Source organism: Ciconia boyciana, chromosome 11 (genome assembly GCF_034638445.1).
Source record: "Ciconia boyciana chromosome 11, ASM3463844v1, whole genome shotgun sequence".
In the NCBI taxonomy this organism is placed as follows: domain Eukaryota; kingdom Metazoa; phylum Chordata; class Aves; order Ciconiiformes; family Ciconiidae; genus Ciconia; species Ciconia boyciana.
The window spans coordinates 6992942-7014381 of NC_132944.1; positions in this window are offsets into that span (position 1 = coordinate 6992942).

A 21440-nucleotide genomic window follows, 5' to 3' on the forward strand; every position below is an offset into this window, starting at 1 on the left:
ATGTGCATCAGATCGAGTCCTGGTGTCTCAGAGTTGACGCAGGCTTGGCTGTTTGAGCTTAGCATGCTGGTCATGACAGGAGCTGATCCCCCACTGCTGACAGACGTTGAGGTTTTCTGATGTTCTATATTTTTAAGTGCTTTTGGGACTTCTGCTTTAAAACGCTTCCCTTTAATTTCCATTTAATTTCCTTAAAATTGTCACTGGAGCTGTTGATATCTCTGACACGTGTCAAATACATCCTTTTCTCTGCTGTCTCTTTCTCCCCCACTACTGAGTACATATAAAGATTTAAAAAAAGGTTTTCAGCTCAGCACTTCACTACCCTCCTCCACGCTTTTTTGAGCATTCCACCTTTTTTTTTAAAAATTAAAAAACCCTAACATAGTGTACCTAATTGAACATATAATTGTTTCATGTAGAGTTTCCCCAGATAATTATATAATCTCAACCTGTCTTCCTTAGGCAGCATACAATCATGCAATCTGCTGGCTCTTTGTTTCTCTTCTTTCTTCTCCCTTTCGTTTTTTTCCCAACCCAATACTTGTAATAAGTTTTCCACCTTGTCTAGACATCTCTGACATACGCTGCCTTTACCTAATCTTCAGCCAGGAGAGGTAGTGGCTCTCCTCTTTCCACACCTACATCTAGGATCTCAACACCCCCCACCTGACAAGTCCTTATTCCAGTGTCTCCCCTGCCAGTGCTACTTCTACCCCTTCCAGCTGTCTATTTCATCTCATTGAGGGATTTTTAATTTTTTTTTTAATGTTGTGACTGTTACCCCATTAGGGTGAAGGCTCTCTTTTAATGGGAAATGCAATGACCAAAATCGTCTGCATTTGATGATCAATATAGCAGCCTTCCAGTACCTGAAGGGGACCTACAAGAAAGCTGGACAGGGACTTTTTACAACGGCATGTAATGGTAGGACAAGGGGTAGTGGCTTTAAACTGAAAGAGGGTAGATTTAGATTAGATATAAGGAAGAAATTCTTCGCTCTGAGTGTGGTGAGGCACTGGAACAGGTTGCCCAGAGAAGTTGTGGATGCCCCACCCCTGGAAGCGTTCAAGGCCAGGTTGGATGGGGCTTTGAGCAACCTGGTCTAGTGGAAGGTGCCCCTGCCCATAGCAGGGAGGGTGGAACTAGATGATCTTTAAGGTCCTTTCCAACTCAAACCATTCTATAATTCTATGATTGATCAATGGCTTAGGATGCTACAGTAATTAATACAATGCCACTAATAGGTAGGCGTGATCAGAAGTTTTCCATTGCAGTAGGCTTGAATAGGAACAGTACGGATGGGACCTTTTTTTACTATGTTGTTTTATGAAAAAATGTCAGCTTTGCCCTCCAAAAACTATTTACATATGGAAAGATGGCCAGGAGATTTCTTGGAAATTGTGGCTTGGCTGCCTGGCCTTCCATTGTCTCTCTCTCACCAGGCAACATCCCCCATGATACAGCACAGCTGGTGATCTGTCAAACACAGCCTCCATCCCTGGGGAAGGGGTGAACAAGTACAGCACCATGGGAACCGCAGCTGACCAAAGGTTCCCCTAAAATTCCCACTGAGCACTGCAGCAGTATTTCAAACTACTGTTAAGAGTCCTGGACAGCACGTTACCACTGGAAAAGCTCTGTTTTCTATAGGCAAAAGGCCCTGTCTTCCCAACCCCAGTTTGAATGAGTCCAGTCCTTCAGCTCATGCTAAGACAGAGGATAAGTTTTGCTTGAGTCAGGCAGGAATCTCCTTTCCCCCAGTTAGTGCACAGCTTCCACTGGGGCACAGAGAGCAGAAAGCAAAATTATTTTCCATCATGTATTTGAAATGTGTAAACAAAATTACCTTGGAGTGAGTTCACATCCCTTCAGATCTAGCTTTTTTACAACAATCTAGCAAATATGTTCCCTGGCAGGAATGTTTGCTGAGACAATAAATCACATTTTTTAGCCCTTTGTTCAAAGTAACATTGAAGTACATAGTGCTGAGTATTTACCTCTCCAACCTGATCATCAGAACTACCTTCATCCACTTGGAGATTAGGAACATACCAGGTAGCTGATGTGTCCAAACACCGAAACTTTGAATCCAAGCAACAGATTTGAAGATTGTGTTTGCACATCCTGAAAAGTCCCAAGTACCTGCCCCAACGACAACATTACAAAGCAACTGCAAAGCCCCGGGGCACTCCAAGTAGGTGAAGACAGGAGGAAATAGCTTGAAACTGGATTTGGTTCCATCCAGGTTCCCTTGCAGGCAACACATCCCACGTTTACACAGGCACTTCTCATATTTCTGAGCTTCCTCAGGCCAGCTGACCAAACAGTTGCTACATTTCTCTTGCAACCTGCTTCTTCCCAGCTTTTCAGGTTCTTGTTCCACCAGAGGCAAGTTATTGCCGGTGACACTGAGACACATTTAAAGCATCACGTCTAATTCCTTTCCATCTTTCCTGCATTACCCCAGTCTAACTGGTGTTGGACGTTACACCGTTCAAGCTACAAGCACTCTGGGAAGGGATTGCCTATATTTTGAGGACTTTCATCTTCCCAAGCACATAAATACAATCCATAGGCATCTTACAGCTTAACTTCGTTCTGGTCCCTGAATGAAAACGGCCTCACGTTTGAATACTTAGCCTGGAGTGTTGACCACTACCTTTGCAGCCCAGAATAACAGGTCCCAATCCCAAGCGCTTGCCCATGTCCAGAGCCACAGCCCTGGGTAACGTACGTGAGCCCACTCACACCTCCCATCCGCACAGGTCCTTGGCTCTGTTTTGCAGCTCTGCCTGACCCCATGGAAAGCAGGCAGTTGCTCTTTCCTGGCCCAACCTAAAGGATGGGGCCACCATACCCCAAGGACATCGGGTGAGTCAGATCTACCATGTGTTTCCTAATCCAGCCAGCCACTGACACTTGCAACCCATTCACAAATTCACAGAGCAGCCTCTACCAGCAATATTACTAGCAGTCCCAAACATTCCAAATGCATATGCAAGAAATCTAAAAGCAATGGTGTGGGTTTTTTAAATATATGTTTTTGTTCCTCTTTATTTCCCTTTGAATTTTAGAGCCTTCAAGGACTGCATTTAGCAGATTCTTTCAGCAACTGCAATGCGCTTTTGAAAAGAGACAACCCCTTGATCCAGCACCTTAGGCTTTCAATGAAACTCAACATAACATTGCAAAAGACTGCTGTAACCCTGATACATATCTCATTTGCAGCACTTGTAAAGAAATGAATCACTTTAGATAATGATTTGTGGGATCCTGAAGTAGCTGTGAGAGAACAGCAGGCTGCACATCCGTCACGCCACTTCCAGGTGACTCCAGCAATGTGCTCTGCTCTCCAAAGTCCAGAGCCAAGTACACCAGACAGCCCTGGGAGCCAGGAGACCTGGCTTCTTGACTTGTCCACTGACTCATTCACCAACTCCCGGCAAATCACTAGGAATGATTCATTTTACCCCACTGCAGAACGGGCTGTGAGGGTCACCCCTTTGGTGGAGCAGAAGCTCTCTGTGAACTGCAGCTAGGACTTCCAACAAACACCATACAGTTATTCCTTGTTAGCAGTGTTCTCATAGCAGGACCATGGCACAGACAACAGCCAAGCAAACTTTTGCAACACCGTACAAGTGTAGTATGGGGAAACTAACTGAAGTCCCTCTCCTAATTTAGATGCCACAAGGAGGTTACAGAGCAGCAAAACAATGTAATTTCTTGGTGCTGACCTTTCTTTTGATAAACATCAGCTGGAATTTATTTTTAAGGCTACCTGCTGGAGGGTTTCCACTTGCTCTTTACTTTGGTAAAATATCTGTGAGGCAGCCTCCGCTGGATTCCTCCCCTCTCATCCTGGGTGAAAAATCACAGGGTTGTATCCTGATTAATAGGACTTAGGAAACCTGGGCTCATGCCTTAATTAGTCCCCACTGTTACAGCTGCATCCTTCTGTGGAGCTAAGCAGGGGCTGTTCTGCGATGGGAGGCAGTGGGAACTCAACAGAAGCAGGACCCAGAGACTCCAGTGGCTTGAAACAATGCGCAGATGAGACAATCAAGGGAGACACCAGTCTAGGTGAAGAGAGGAACAAAACCAATATGGTTTAACATGATCTGCTGCACATGCTGTGCTATCCATGACCATCATTTGCCACTACCAGCCCATCTGCAATGGCCAAGGCCTTGCCACGATGCCTGGGCAGCCGTGCCTTGGGCCATTACTGTACCTTATGAAAGCGCTGTATTTTCCTAACAATGTTCTGCGTGAATGTTACTTCCTCAGTTGGCAGCTCTGATCTGCCAGAATGTTAATGAGAAACTAACGAAGAGCGCCAGGCTAATGCAGAAGCAGTAATGAAGATTAATCTCTCCCCAGAGAGGATGACATGCCTTCTCAGAGACCTAGTGCACCACAACAGCATTTGGAGGGTCAAAAGTGGGTCAATGAAAATTAATTAATAGCAAACCTCTCGTTCTTAATTAGGGAGTGGTGTGTAGGGATTTCAAATAAGCCGCTCAGTCCATTCTAGCCGCTGAATTCCCAAGCTGGGACCCATGAGCCATGCAGGAATTTGATGGTATAACTGGGCATAGTTCTCTCACTGGGAAACAAGAAGAGGCAAGGAGACTGGGGTGGCCTGGGCTTCATTCCCTGACAACAACTAGGAGCCTTGGTTTTGGAAGATGCGTTGGATGACCTTCTGTGTAACACAGCATGGGACCTCAGTAGGGTCCTGCCTACTATTAGGGCAGCAAGTGATTCCTGAGCAGGGATCTCAGGTCAGGCTGAGATTACTCTCTCAACAACAAGCTCCTGGCACCATCTGGCAGCCTTTGAAGTTAGTTCTCCTACAGTACAATTCCCTGATGCATAATTTATTGCCAAAGGATGCTAGATTTGTAGATGGCTTCAAGGCATAGCCTTAACAAGTCTGTCAAAGATGGTCTCATCAAGGGCTGTTACCTACACAGACATTACTACTGGCCTGAAAAGTTCCCGAGAAAAGAAGCAGGATGGGAAGACCCTGCAACACTGGAGAGCCTTGCCATTTGGGAATGTGACCACATCCCCAAGCCTGCTGCTCGCTTCTACTGCAGCCTTACGTCAATTCAGCCCCCTTGCCTCGATTCCTTGCCCAACGCATGAAGGCATTTTGGCGGCAGAGAGCGTAGCATCCCAGGTAACGTTCCCATCTCTGGTGCTTGTGTGTCCGCACTGCTCCATGCAACAGCCTTTGCCAGGCCTTCAAGACATGACCATCACATCTATTTGATGAAGATGTTTCCATTCTTCCTTTGCCTCCCCTGGGTAAACCCACTTAATAGAAAAAACAGCAAACAATTCCCTTGGGCCATCTCTGTGCTGAGAGGGTGAACTGGAGGAGAAAGCACCAAGCTTTGCTGCTCTAGATGATCTACAAAAACAGCAAGCACTTAGGATTCCCGTCTTGCCTGGCTGGAGCCCAAGTGGAAGTAAATCCTCGGTAGGCAGGGCTGTCCTGCCAGCTCCACAATCTCACAGAGGGAAAACATGCTGGGGCTAAAGAAAAATCAATGACTTTGCACATGTCTTTGCAAGGCTGCATTCAGAGAGGAGACTGGCGCTGAAATTGCCCTACTTACCACAAAAGCAGTGACAGTGCCACCAGCGCAGCAAGGGACACACTGACTCCAGGCCTTGTTTCAGTCCTTGTATTCTAATTGGAGCAGACTGTGCTGCCAGCAAGAAAACAGGATCCTTTACAAGATCACTACGCTTTCAAAGGTAAGCCAACAGTTCCAGGACTGCATTTAACTCTTGCCCGGCTGACATCCACAGCACGAGTCCATGCACACTCCCTGTGGAAAGAAAGAAAGGGTTGAGGGGGGAAATCAATAGGCTGCAAAGATTTACAGTGGCTGCTGCAGCTGGGGACACAGCAGCATGTTCTGCTGGAAGCATCTGTGTCTGGGTGAACACTTCTGACATGCAGTTCACCTTTGAGAAATGTGCAGCTTTACTGCTGGATAAATAAGAGTCACTTCGCACATGAGCAGAGCAAACAGAAACAATCCTATAATTCTGTCTGACCTCTTACATGGGACTAAAGGCTTGCCCTCTTGCATTTTATGCTGGGCAGTGCCATTGCTCATACATTTAGATGTCCTCTCCAAGCGGTGTTGGCAAGGACTATAGAACAGAGCTGCCACCCTTGGACTACACTGCAGGCATTGTGCTCTTCGAGCCAGAGGGCTCTTCCCACCCACACCCTCCAGTGAGCATCCTGAGTCCTCCTGCTAGGCTCCAGAGTGAGTGGAGGACTGAAGTGGGCATTAGCAGGGGCTGGTTCAGGCTGTAGGTCTCTGTCTAGAGGCGTTCTGTCCCTCTTGCTAGGAACACGCTGCCCACACACCCAGGGGAAATGCTGCTCCCTTAACATGTGAATAAAATGCCTTGGGTATTCTGCTAAGCTGAGCATTTAAAGGAAGTACGTATCCACCTCCCGCTGATAGCTGAAGGACTTAGGCACCTAATTCTGCTAGGCTCCTTTGAAAACCCTGGATTTCAATGCTCAGAGGTCTGCTCTAATTAGCCAAATAATTGCCCATATCATGTCTGTGCTCTTAAATGATTGGCAGTAGAGCTAACTTACACTGATTCACCTTCTTCTGACTCACAGTCATTTATTTGCACTATTTCAAGCACTGAGAGTTGAAATAATGATACATGTTTTCCATAGATTCATAAGAGAATTCATAAACACTACGAATGCATGACTTCATGTCCAGCCATGCTAGGCTCTCCTAACTTCTCGACCAAATAAAGACAACCAGATCTATTCCAAACTGTAGGTATGCTGAACCAAGTTTGGGGAAATATTAATCCAGGGAAATCCTCTTTTTCCCCATTTTTAAGGCAAATTCCAGCACTGTGAAAGCTTTGAAGGCTGTCAGGCCCTAAGACAACACGTTTCCTCTTTACTACAGAATTAGCCCCTCCAGGCTGGTCTTGGCTTGTGCCTCCACACTGTGAAGGAGGGGATGCTTAGAGGGCTGAAAAAGCCCTCCTGGGTCTACAGTGCTTTTCTAGTTTTGAGTTTATAACTGCCTGACAGCTGGTACCAGCTATGACACAGACACTGTCCCCCAGCACACAGCACCAAACAGCTCTCAGTAAGGTCAACACGAGCTATCTCCAGCTGTGACATGAGTCTCTGAGCCCTTCTCGTTTATTCCTTCCAGTATTGTCTGCACTTCATCCTGGTGGCCTAATCTCCCATAGCCCACAGAGAGTCACTTTCCTTGAACACTTTGGTGCTTCAGCAGGAATGCTCGGCTAAATAAGAAGCAGCAGGGGACTGATTTCAGGTTCTAAATTCAACCATCAACTAAGGTGCATTTCCATATTTGTGTTAAGCAGTAGATGGACCCCTCGCCCATCATCTTTACGTGCTTCACCCCAAGGCCACTGAAATTGCAGGAAGATGGCGTACAGAAGCCAAGGTACTGGGACACTAGCAAATTCATCTATATTTAAACTAAATCATCTATCCCAGGATACATCACACCACATCTGACCACTTCAGGAGATGAACCAATGGAGATAAAACTGCTAACTTGACCCTCAAGCCAGTACAATGCCCTTGGATTTAGCTGAACACAGAATCAAGGGAGCTTCTCCCAGAGCCTGACTCTGAATCACTCTCCAAACTCTGAATCACTTGGTTTCAGCTCAGCCATCAGCTCCAGCTAAGAGCAAAATGAGTGTAGCTCCCTACGCGTAGTTCCCCCAGGGAAGTACTTGTTGGCTGCAAAACCACCTTAAAGCCTTCCCACAAGAGAGGAACTGAGAGTGCCCCAGCTGTGCTGGCTCTGCCGGGTGGTGTGGTGGGAAGCAGTGGGGTGTCAGGGTGCTGCAAGAACAGCTGGTCCTGGGGCAGGATGGCTTTTGATTTTTTTATTTGGCTTTATGCCCGCTTAAGAGAGACCCTCAAACTCCACGAAAATCAAGGAGACGTGAGCTCTGCTTTAGGCCTCTTAGGCATGCTAACCCTTACAGCAGTCATTACTACCAGACAAAATGGTTTCTTGGGAAAGGAGGAAGGGTTTGGTGCTAAGCAGATCTCTCTTCCTTGTGCCATGGCAGTGGAAAGTTGGGCAGGGGGTAGTTCCCATATGAGAACAATCTAGGATCAGACTGGGTCCATAAAGTGGTTCAGTTCAAGACAAGCTCTGTGAAAGCTGTTCTACAACTGCTCTATCTCCAGCTCCCACTATCTCACATTTCCTCTAGTCCTTACAAGCACAGCAATCGGATGGTCATGGCTGGGAGCAGAAGGGAAGCTGCCTAAAGCCTCCAAGTCACAGCTTTGAAGGGCACTGAAGACAAGCCATGCCTGGATCAAACAATCCGCCAGAGCCACAGATGTCTTTTTAGCAGCACATGCAGGCAGTGGTCTGCCTGTTCCTGTTGCATTGTAGGGATACAGAAGCACCTTAGAGCTTCCTGACCGACTTCCAGCCCTATAATCTGTCCCTTAATATCAGTTGTCATCTCTGACACTTCAGCAATTTTTACTAGCTGCGCTGTGCTAGAGGAATGCAACGTGGCCACAAATGATCAGGCTGACCCTGTTTATTGAAGGTTTGCCTGGACCACCCCACCAAGGATCTCATGGATCTCACCTGTGGAGCTGCAGCCAGTCTGCTTTGCCTTTAAAAAAAGGGACAGTGCTAAACAGACTATGTTCGTGACCCACTTACCTGCCAGAGACTCACCTCCTCTAAAACAATAGGACAATTAGAGAATTTAATTGCTGTGACTTTGCAAACAGCCTTTTGTCATGTTAAACACCGAGCACTAAGCTAGGATCAATGAACTTAAGGCAAAATCAAGCCCTGCCTGTCCTAGCTCTGCAGTCATGTAACCAGGGAGACTGGACTGCTGAGAAGGGATGATGATGATGTGAGGCTGGGATGGAAAATAGCCTATTTGGCAGCCATCAGTAATGCTGTCAGCACTGCAGCTCCTTGGAGAGGCTCAGCAGAGAGGCCAAGGCTTGAAGGTCTGTGGCAGAGTTGGGGCAGAGTCAGTGCTGAGCTCTCCATTAACACTTCTCAGGTCAGGATCAGGCCCTGTCCGAAGCAGGTCACAGTAAGGAATTCATTTGACGGGAGGACAGAGATGGTCCATGATGTGTGACCAAGCTCTGACTTTATCACTGGGACCCAAAAACCATATGGTTGTGCTCGCAGGACTGCATCCTCTCCTGTGCCGGGGCTCACCGTGCTGGGGCTGAACTCCTATTCTCTGCATGGCTCAGTGCGGGGTTCATCAGTCTTCAGCCACCAAGCCTTGGTGCTGCTCTACTGAAATCTCACCGATTTGGGGAAGTTTCTGTCTCCCTGCAGCCTACCACAGAGACACAGCCCATGTCCAGACGTGGCTGCCTGTGCACAGGAGGGTGACCTTGAGTCCCTGCGGTTCTTTACTTGGCAGTACAATAATAAAAAAACCCCAAACCATTGCGGAGTACCTCTGATAGATGCGTAAATCATACCACTTCACTCCAAGTCAACAGAATAATTCCAGGTGATACCAGCTCAACACCTGAAGCTCAGACTCTCCCTCCTTGCTACACGCCTACGGCAAAGCTTCCCGGCAGGCGAATGACTCCAGCCATTCCCTAAACCTGAGGGTAGTAACTGAACTCCCAGCACATGGTTTGTCAAGTAGGGGCAAGACTAGCTGTGTGCTTTAAAGTAAGCTTCTGCTTAAGTACTTACTTAATTGGGCTTTACTGCAGTGCTTAAATACAGTTTAGAGGTAATTTCTCAGAAGCATCTCAGTGGCTGGAGGATCCCAGTCCTCCTGCTGCTCGCTACGACTCAGGCTCCTAACACACAAGGTGGTCCCTAGAAGATGTTCTCAAGGTGGTTTGAAACTCTCTGCCTCCATTTCCTCAGCTTTCTAGGGATCATTACAGGAGATCTGTGAGGGGAAATGAATGTTTGTAAGATACATAATTGAATGGAATAAGTAACTATCAGTGAAACGAGAGGATAAGTATTAAACTGATTAAAAGCTATCCAAGCTGAACAGAATTAAAAATAAATGAAACCCAGCTACAAGCCTAATGAACAATTGCTTCACAGCTGTTCCTAACTCATCCTTCAAATAAAAAAAGAAACACTTTTAAATAAAATTACAGATTTTTTTAAAATAAAAATGTTTGTTAAGGAAAAAAAATAGGGCCTTGTAAGAATTCATTTAAAGCTGTACATGGAAAAGAACTCAAAGCTCCTACTTCCCCCCAGTATGCATTGTAAGAAATCACCAACCGCTTTTCTGCCCATTCATAAGTAAGTCCTCTCTCTTCCCTTGCCTCCTGGACACTATGTGCTCATCCAGCATTAAGGACAGCCAAATGCAATTTAACCAAATTCACACTTTCCACTCCATAATCTGTGATCTCTGCATCAACCTTCTGTGCGGGTAAGGAGGGCCACAAGAGGCCAAACGCACCGCTTGGTAACAGTCTCTCCCTTTTCTTGGCTTTTTGCTCTCTGCATGATGGCATCTCCCAGCTTTGAGATCCTATTTATACTGTGAGCACATGGCATCTCATGGTCAGGCCATGGATGATGCTCTTCGTAGGCACAAAAGCCTCAGTTTAGCACAAATCCAATTTTAAACACAAAAGCAGGCTATTAAAAAAAAAGGGCAACCCGTCAAGGTACCAGACTGTGTGATGCATATTAGCCATGTACTTAAGTGTCTTGCTGAATCAGGGCCATGGCCTATCGATTACAGATGACATATTAATGATGTAATTTTCTCAGAAATGATGATGGAGACTGTATCTTGGCCAAAGTTATCAAACACGTACAGCACTGCAGAGCAACACAGGAGTTACCCGCAGTCTGTGGAGAGTCCCAATAACAGCCCGTGGATTTGCCCCCACTCCCCCTGGCCTGACGGCACACCTTTACATGCCCTGTGTGTCCAGCACAGCAGGTCCACGGGGTTGGCAGCACCTTGTCCTGCCTGCACCTCGTCCTGCCAGAGGCAAATCTAAGCAGGGAAAATTAGTGCTAATTGCAGATGGACTGTGCAAAGGTTTATAGCTGTGCCTAACCATACAAGTCACTAAATGAGACTTAATTAATAAAAATTAATTAGCTAGCATTAATCAAGTAAAATCAATTAGAAAACACTATAACAACAGCCGTACAGTAAGATTGCAAAGGAAAGTCTATTCAAGATCCAGACTACTGCTCCAGCACCATTCCCACTGTCTATATTTAATACCACCACTGTATTAATATTCAGGGCCAGTTCCCTACATGGAGTGAATCTGGAGACTGTGCCTGCCAAGTTCTAGTTCAGTGCCTGCCAAGCACTGGGCACGGCTCTGCCCTCGCTGTTACAGGAGGAGCTGCGGACAGAAGAAACAGCTATCACGCAAAAGACGGCGCTTTTCTCTGCGGTATGTTGCAAACGGCTGACTCAACTAGAGGCAAGGCCAGCTTGCTGTGTGGTCCCCATCCTTGCATCCCCTCAGCCAACCCTAGGAATATACAGAGCCAGAATATACAAATCTCATCTCATTTATCCTGAGCATCATAATATACTCCTAACAGGGTCTGCGACCTCTTCATCTTCCCGCAGCATTGCCACAAGGTGCAAGCCTGTGCTTACAGCACCTTGTAAATGGACGCAAAGTGGCTTAGAAGATAGGATCCCACCAGTCTGGACTACTACCCCCAGTTCTGGGGAATGGAATTTTTGATGGTGGTAGCTCACTTCTCTTGTGTGAGCCTAGGAACCCAGAGGATGCAGCACAAGCAAGGCAAAATATTAGGGCCATGTTGTATTATAAATGCTGCAGCAGGGGAATACCTGCAGACTGTCAATTCAACATCGCATTGGCAAGAGCTGTTTTTATTGACATCTGCTGTTTTTATCATTATGTAAGGAAACAGAAAGATGATGTTCAAAAACAGTATCCAGGCCAGGTCCTGGGAAGCTGCACTCTGTGTGTGTCAGTGTACCTGTCCTGAAGCACCCAAGCCATACACTGCTGCACCTACTCAAAGCACAGGAGATTTCCCCTCTCCTCCCTCTTTGCATCCTTTCCCCAAATCCATTCTCAAGCCACACAGCTTTCTGTCACCCACCCACACATAAGCCTATTGCCAGGGCGGGGTTTCATTTGCAATATGTAGGGGACAGCAATCCCCTGCAGTTTCTCCAGGAGCAGCATGGATTCCCCCGGGGAGTTAACTCCAGGAAATCCAGGCACCTGGGCAGACGAGGCACCTTGCCACCCATGCCCTTCTCAGAAGAAACCAGCTTCCCCATTCACATCCCAGAGGCTGCCCTGAATTAAAGCTGGGTCACGCTCAGCAGCGAAGCCCCAGCACAGCAGTCTGCCATTCGGCAGGGCAGCACTGAAGTTAATGATGCAGGAGAGCAGTGGGGTGTGACTTCGAAGAAAGAGGAGAATGTGCTTCTAGCTTTGCCATAATAGTTAATCATTAAAACCTTTCCTGGTCACAGAAGGTGCTGGCCTCCTTACAAGCTCCCTTTATCAGCCATAATTATTTCCTGATCGGCTCTCGCCTAACTACCTGGCAGACTTATGCACAGCACCCTTGAATCACCTGACCGCATTTATTGCCCTATATTCCCGGCCAAATGGGCCTCTGCTGCGTCAGCTGCAATATTTACAGCATGTTATTTCTCCCAGCCCATGCCCAAACATAAAAGCTCTTCTACCCCCTGCCTTCCCCTTTATACCATCTCTCTTTCCATGACAAAGCAAAACAGAGCAGTCATCTAAATACCTCAGCACTTCTTTCTCCTCTTCTCCCCCAAATGCAACAGCTTCTCTTGTGTAAAGCCCAGGGGGGTACTGCTGCCATCTCCCTAATTCCACTTATTTTTCAATCATTTTAATTCTACAGATATTGCCTAGATATCTAAATTAATGCATTTCTATTTACAATTCTGTCCTTTTTTATTTTCTGACAAAGACTAGCTCACCTCCCTAGAGGAAAGAGCCGTAAATCCAAGCGATAGACCTAAACGCATCACCCACACAATGTGTTATTTGCCGTGTCAGAGCCTGCTTCCTGGGGAGGAGAGTTCAGAGTTACCAACTTAACTCTGTTACTGAATAAAAACAGATAGAATAACCCTGACCAGCAAGGTTGGTCTGAACAGATGGAACCAAATCCTGAAGCCCTATATGAGTGGAGCCCGTGGAAATTTCCAAGAGCAGGAAGAGGGCTTGTACATAGGTAAATAAAAGCAACTTAGATAAATAAAAGCAAGAACTGGAAATCCAGTCCTTATTGCAGCTCTGATTAACAGGTAGAAATTCACCTGTTCTCAGTGAAGTAGAAGCAGCTGTATAGTATAGGTAGCACATGCCTATGTATACACTTGTGCTGTACAACAAGAGCTTTATAGCAGAACATACACAAAAGGGCACGGAGGTCTCCAGACACAGAGGGGAAGAGTCAAGAAATGGGAACATGGTATTTCACAATCAAATTCATTTTCTCAGTGAGACAATAACATCTACAAAAAGGAATAAAAATGCATCGAAGGGGGATTTCATCTTCACTGCTTAAGTTTAGGAAAAAAACTGTTTTAGGGAAATTCAAAACCACAAAACGAGCAGGGGATGTACATGGAATAACCCCAGGGCCAGATTACATTGCTGTTACTTAACGGCACCAGTATCTGATACATGGCTGACTCCACATGCAGGAGACTGCAAGGTCATTCTGAAACACTTGCAATCTACAACTCAAACCAATGTTTCCTCTTTCTTTCTAGCATAGCATCCACGTAAACCAGCCGGTAATTCAGAGAGTTCTCAAATATGACCAAGAATTTGGAAATGCTCTGCTCTGCTTGTCTTGCTCGCTGCAGTCAGGTCACTTCCAAGGCAGACCAAGCAGATGTGCACCAAAGGGACACTGGCCATGCTCCAAGAGCACAAATAATACACTGGCAAAGTATAAAATAAGAAGTGTCTACCTGCATGTGCAGTTCTCCACTTCGTGAGTATACTGTGCTTCCTTCTGCTCTCACAGTCATCTATCATTTTGCTTGGGGCTGCTGCAGATAGTGCTTTAAAAATGCCAGCTCAAGGCTCAGGAATGGTCATGAAGGCATGCAGGATCTCAGAAAGTATTACTGAAAGGCTAAAGAAAAGGAAGGTAAAGCCTTCTTTTTTTAAAGCCATCATAAAAAATGACTCTGTGATGCACCTAAGTCATGATTCCTTGGGGAGGTCCCATCACCCTCTCTTGGAAAGTATAGACAACATACGGAGAAGAAGAATGGACTGACCAGTGATTTTTCATACTGCACAGCTCCTGTCTCCGTGTGGGAGGATGCCTCAGCTCAGGAAGGAGGTGGCAGGGCAAGGTGACCAAGGTCTGTAGAGACACAAAGGGCAGAAAGGTGATTGAAGCACAAGTGTTCAGTACTTCTCACAAAAAAAAACAAAAAAAAAAAACAAAAACCAAAAACCTCAACCAAAAAAAATCCCAACCAAAAACCACACAAACCTAGAACCACTTCAATTACCAGGTCCACCAAAAATCACCACGATGCTGATGCCAGAAGATGGGACAATGGGCCACAGGTTACACCAGAGGAAGTATGCTACGAACAGTTTCTCTCTTACACTTCCCCTAAGCATGTGTTACTGGTCACAGTCAGGGACAGGGTACTGGGTTAAGGTGAGCCTTTGACCAGAGCCAGTACAGATGCTCCACTGTTCATGGTCTCACTACTGGGGCATAAGCTGAGAGCTAACATTGGAAAACAAGCCACCTTCCTCCCAGAGCAATACCGAGACGTGTAGCTCTTGGAAGCTGCTCATTTGATTTCTTGCAAACTTTTGTTTCAGACCCTGCTCCTGTTGCTTTCTTTCAGCCTTTTTTTTTTTTTTTTTTTTGGCATTAAAAATATACCCAGATTTTAAGTTACAGTGAAATACACTGCAATAAGCAGCCTTGCAGCTTGGTGTCAGCTGTCTGTCCACAAATAATAGCTCTCTCCCTTTACTGCTGCCTGTCCATGTGCCCTGACCCTTAACTAAAGAGGTCTCTTCTAGAGCGAGCCCAGAGATCACTCCCTGTGGTGCATTCAGTCTTCGGCCTCTCTGCCGAGACAGCCGACACCGGTAGCAATTATGGAAGTCACTCACCGTGACGTGATCTCCTGTCCATGGGGCACGCAAGTCAAACTACTCCTGCAAGCCCCACTGGGGTGGGGGAATCAGCATGGAGCAGAACCCAGCTCACTTTACTCTGCACAGCACATCTCACTCTTTCATTATAACACCACCACAGTTTGACCTAACCATTGAACTATCTAATGCAACATGCCTCCTGTAATCAGCAGCCATGAAAATTAATAGCACCATTCTTTCCATTTTTTATGCCGTTTGAGAGACTTTAATCAAATCTGATGAGGGTCAATAGCCAGCGATGAAGTTATGCAGGAGGGAGGGAGTATGTTACCTGCATTGCAGTTGTGCCTTGTGTCAATGCTCCTAAAAGTCTGCTACCAGAGGAGCTTGAACAACTTTTTAGAGGGTATCTTGGCACTACCAGATCACACAGGGCAAGCTACAGCTGTGTATTTTGAGCTGTGCCATTCTTTTTTTCAAGTTCACCTATCTGCTTAATTGACATAGATGGTGTTGAACCTTCCCCCATGGTTCCAAAAAGGATTCTACTTCCTTGATTTTCAATGGATTTCTGTGCCAATTTCCCCCTGAAGACAGATTTAGGACCCTGGCCTTTAGCAAATATCTGTATCTTCTTGCTCAGGCTTTACTGAGCTGTCGCTGGGACATGTTCCCAATGCTGCAGTTCCTGGTTCACTGCAGGCGTAGGCGGAAACTTGCTGGCTTTTGCCAGCTTAGAGCCTGTGCCCGCCAGCCCCAGGGCATGGGGGGCCCTTCACCACCATCAAGCTTCATCTTGCCCATCCGCTGCTCAGCCTTGTTTAACCACAGGGAGGGAAGTGGGGAATTGTTTCCTGGCTTCTGAGAAATATTTCATGGAACTGGAAAAGGTTTATCAGTATTTTTCTGAAGGAGGTTCTGGTTCCCAGGTAAGCTTTCTTTTCTAAAATCCAAGTGAAAAAACACATACAACCCCACAAGAAATCCCACCTGGGGAGGTAGAAGTGTGGGAAAAGTTGAGGTTTGGTCAGCAAAACCTGATCATTTTGCTTGGGTTCCCCCTCTCATGCCCCCCCAAAAAAGCCCTGAAATGTCCTGATAGAAATAGCTGCTTTTGGGATACACCTATCAAAAAGCCCCAGCTTCCAACAGAAAAAATAAAAATAAAAAAGGCTTCTGAGTTGCTTTATATTCTGAACTAAACCAAAAGACAAGGCTGGTGCCTGAATCACACCACAGTGCATCTCATGGAACAATGCAAATCACTGCCTTCTGCTCACATGTGTGCCCCAAAGACGCTTCCAGGCACTCCTCCCGCTCTACCGAAGCTGTGGCTCCCAAGCCTGCTGCACCCCGTGCTAAGCTGCCAGGGCCGCTTGCTCCCAGGAGGAGATCCCAACCACTGGCACGGACAGATGCCATCAGTCACATCCATTCCCTGTGGCACAGTCAATCTGTCAGCCCCAGTGACAGCTCTGCATTGTGATGGCTCTCGAAGCCAGCAGCTCCACCAGCACCTGGAGCAGAGCCAACACTGCTGAATGCAGATGGAGGCCTGGGCCTGCCTTTGCACCTCTAAAGTCACGGTGGTCACTCTCTTATGAGTAAATAGCTTTCACTCCACTTTTTGGGTCTGGTTTTTCCATTTTCCCATGCCTGGCTCTTTCTCATCACAAAAAATCAACTCACTCTTACTACTAGCCATGTATAAGTTCACGTGCAAAGCCCCTGATCTCCAGCTCCCAGAAGAGAGCACTGGAAGGCAAAAACAGCGAAACAAACTGCATTAATATGATTTATCTTTTGCACTGGGGCTCCACCCTCTTTCAAGACCATGAATTCAGATAACAAGAAACAGGGCATTCCCACCCCTCATGCACAATCCCCTTTTTATTTCCTATGCAATGAGAAATTAAGACATGAGACTTTCTCAACCACTTCCCACAAGAGCTGTCTCTGGCTTTGATTTTGATAATCCAGCTTGACTGATCTTTCTCCAGCAGTGGCACTGGCATCAGTAGCCAAAGTGATGGATGGGCTTTACAGCTCAAACAGCCTTTAGGATAGCTAAAGATAAGTGCCTAAAATTCTCAATTTATGCTTCCTCAAGTTCCTGAGCCACTGGATGTTCGTGGATACCTTTTTTATTTACTGTTAGCTTTGAAACAGGAGCAAAATAAAGAGGGCGAGACTCTCAACTAGCTATGTTGCATTCATTGCTAAAGGAAAGTGAATTATATGACCGGGAAGTGGCAGTGGCTGCCCAAATTTTCTACCATCCCAAATTCCTCATGACATTGGCTCATACACTGCTTTTCTAGTTTCTCTCCTTTATCTGAATTTTTACGCCATGTCTCCTGGGCCAGGTATGACAGCAGTGAATGCTATTGCCTACAGGTAGAAAATGAAGTTGTGGGCAGTGACACTAGAAGGAACAGAGGTACCCAATCTATTAACTCATAGCTCCGTGGCTAGTGTCATCACCACGGTTTTGGTTTTTTTGATAACAGGATGGCCTACACAGCACCAGGTTTGCTGGCATCTGGTGGGATTCATCTTTCTGAAAGGGGAAAGAGAATCTTTGCTCAGGAGCTTGCAGGGATCATCGACAGAGCTTTAAATGAGACTCGAAGGGGGAGGGGGTAATATCAGGCTTGCCCGAGAGAAGCTGAGGGATGACATGCCATGGTTAGAGGGAGCGGGTGCTAGCGAGGGCACTCAGCCTGTGTCTCTGAGATGTGCAGGGTACACTGGTGCACAGTTGAAGTTGTACAGAGTTGAGCTAGGGGATACTGAGGCAGTAGGAGCCTAGAGGGAAACACCAGTGAAATACCTCAAAGCACACAAGGGGTGTTCCTCTATGAAAGGAGACACGGACGACAGCCCAGCTGAAGTGCCTCTACACCAGTGCACGCAGCATGGGCAACAAGCAGGAGGAGCTGGAAGCCATTGTACACCAGGAAAACTATGGTTGCCATCACGGAAACATGGTGGGATGACTTGCACAACTGGAGTGCAGCAATGGATGGCTATAAAATCTTCAGGAGGGATAGGCGAGGCAGGAGAGGCGGTGGGGTAGCCCTATACGTTAGGGAGTGTCTGGATAGTTTAGAGCTTAATAAAGGTGATGATAGGGTTGAGGGTCTATGGGTAAGAATCAGAGGGAAGGCCAACAAGGCAGATATTGCAGTGGGAGTCTGTTACAGACCACCCAACCAGGATGATGAGGCAGACGAACTATTCTATAAGCAGCTGAGAGAAGCCTCACGATCGCTAGCCCTTGTTCTTGTGGGGGACTTCAACCTACCGGATGTCTGCTGGAAATACAATACAGCAGAGAGGAAACAGCCTAGGAGGTTCCTGGAGTGTGTGGCAGATAACTTCCTGACACAGCTGGTGAGTGAGCCAACTAGGGAAGGTGCCCCGCTGGACCTCTTGTTCACGAACAGAGAAGAACTTGTGAGCGATGTGATGGTTGGAGGCCATCTTGGGCAGAGTGATCATGAAATGACAGAGTTTTTGATACTTGGAGAAGTGATGAGGGGGGTCAGCAGAGGTGCCACTTTGGACTTCTGGAGGGCAGACTTTGGCCTGTTTAGGAGAGTGGTCGACAGAGTCCCCTGGGAGGCAGGCCTGAAGGCAAAGGAGTCCAGGAAGGCTGGGCATTCTTTAAGAAGGAAGTCCTAAAGGCACAAGAGCAGGCTGTCCCCAGGTGCCAAAAGACAAGCCAGTGGGGAAGAAGACCAGCCTGGCTGAATAGAGAGCTTTGGCTAGAACTCAGGAAAAAGAGGAGAGTCTATGACCTCTGGAAGAAGGGGCAGGCAAGTCAAGAGGACTACAAAGGTGTAGCGAGGTTGTGCAGAGCGAAAATTAGAAGGGCCAAAGCTGAGCTACAGCTCAGTCTGGCTGCTGCCGTAAAAGGCGACAAAAAATACTTCTTCAAATACATTAGCAGCAAAAGGAGAGCTAAGGAGAATCTCCAGCCTCTATTAGACGGGGGAGGGAACACAGTGACCAAGGATGAGGAAAAGGCTGAGGTACTGAATGCCTTCTTTGCCTCGGTAGGCAAAGAATAATAGGGCCAATTGTTCTCTGGGTACCCAAGCCCCCTGAGTCGGAAGATAGGGATGGGGACCAGAATGGAGCCCCCATAATCCAAGGGGAGATGGTTAGTGATCTGCTGCACCACTTAGACACTCACAAGTCTATGGGGCCTGATGAGATCCCCCCGAGAGTACTGAAGGAACTGGCAGATGTGCTCACCAAGCCCCTTTGCATCCTTTACCAGCAGTCCTGGCTAACTGGGGAGGTCCCAGTTGACTGGAGATTAGCAAATGTGACACCCATGGACAAGAAGGGCTGGAAGGAGGACCTGGGGAACTACAGGCCTGTCAGCCTGACCTCGGTGCCCGGGAAGCTGATGGAGCAGATCATCCTGAGTGCTATCACATGGCATGTAGAAAATAATCAAGGGATCAAGCCCAGCCAGCATGGGTTCAGGAAAGGCAGGTCCTGCTTGACCAACCTGATCTCCTTCTACAACAAGGCGACCCGCCTAACGGATGAGGAGAAGGCTGTGGATGTTCTCTATCTAGACTTCAGTAAAGCCTTTGACACGGTTTCCCACAGCATTCTCCTGGAGAAACTGGCTGCTCATGGCTTGGACGGGTGTACTCTTTGCTGGGTAAAGAACTGGCTCGAGAGCCGGGCCCAAAGAGTGGTGGTGAACAGAGTTAAATCCAGTTGGCAGCTGGTCACAAGCGGTGTTCCCCAGGGCTCGGTGTTGGGACCAGTTCTGTTTAATATCTTTATCAATGATCTGGACGAAGGGATCGAGTGCACCCTCAGTAAGTTTGCAGATGACACCAAGTTGTGTGGGAGTGTTGATCTGCTTGAGGGGAGGAAGGCTCTGCAGAGGGACCTGGACAGGCTGGATCGATGGGCTGGGGCCAATTCTATGAGGTTCAACAAGGCTCAGTGCAAGGTCCTGCACTTGGGCCACAGCAACCCCATGCAACGCTACAGGCTTGGGGAAGAGGGGCTGGAAAGCTGCTTGGCAGAGAAGGACCTGGGGGTGCTCATTGACAGCCACCTGAATAAGAGGCAGCAGTGTGCCCAGGTGGCCAAGAAAGCCAATGGCATCCTGGCTTGTACCAGAAATAGTGTGGCCAGCAGGACTAGGGCAGTGATCATGCCCCTGTACTCGGCACTGGTGAGGCCGCACCTCGAATACTGTGTTCAGCGTTGGGCCCCTCACTACAAGAGAGACATTGAGGGGCTGGAGTGTGTCCAGAGAAGGGCAACGGAGCTGGGGAAGGGTCTGGAGCACAAGGCTGATGGGGAGCAGCTGAGGGAACTGGGGTTGTGTAGCCTGGAGAAAAGGAGGCTGAGGGGAGACCTTATCACTCTACAACTACATGAAAGGAGGTTGTAGAGAGGTGGTGTCGGTCTCTTCTCCCAGGTAACAAGTGATAGGATGAGAGGAAATGGCCTCAAGTTGCGCCAGGGGAGGTTTAGACTGGATATTAGGAAATTTTACTTCACCGAAAGGGTTGTCAAGCATTGGAACAGGCTGCCCAGGGAAGGGGTTGAGTCGCCATCCCTGGAGGTATTTAAAAGCCGTTTGGATGAGGTGCTTAGGGACATGGTGTAGTGGTGGTCTTGGTAGTGTTAGGTTTACGGTTGGACTCGATCTTAAAGGTCTTTTCCAACCTATATGATTCTGTGATTCTGTAAAGGTAGGAGACATGGGAAGACCAACAGTTGATTTGCCACAAAAGACAAAATGGCATCAGCATAGCCTCTGCACATCCTGGAAAGATGCACACTAGTGATTTTAGGCACTTTAGTCGCTTTTAGTGACTTTAGAGACACTGCAGTTGTCAGGTCACAATTCCAGCTGAACTCATATTCTGCTAAATCCTTCTCATGTTATCTCTGTCATCAGAGGATTTGTGATCACTCAGGTAATATAACAATGGCTGAAACTTTAAATGCAGTCAGACTGATAGGCCCCATTAAGATGCTCATCAAAAGCTACTAAAAACCTACTGATTTATGGCTACCAGCAGGAAAGTTTCGTTACAGGCGGTTATATTTTTCTTCTTCAGCTTTCAGAGGTGCTTTTGTAGGGGTTTCACTGTTTAAGTATTTAGAGCTTAATGAATACTCAAAACAATTGTCTGATTTTAAGCTCTCAGGACTGCCAGCAATGACTGAGGTTGAAGATAAC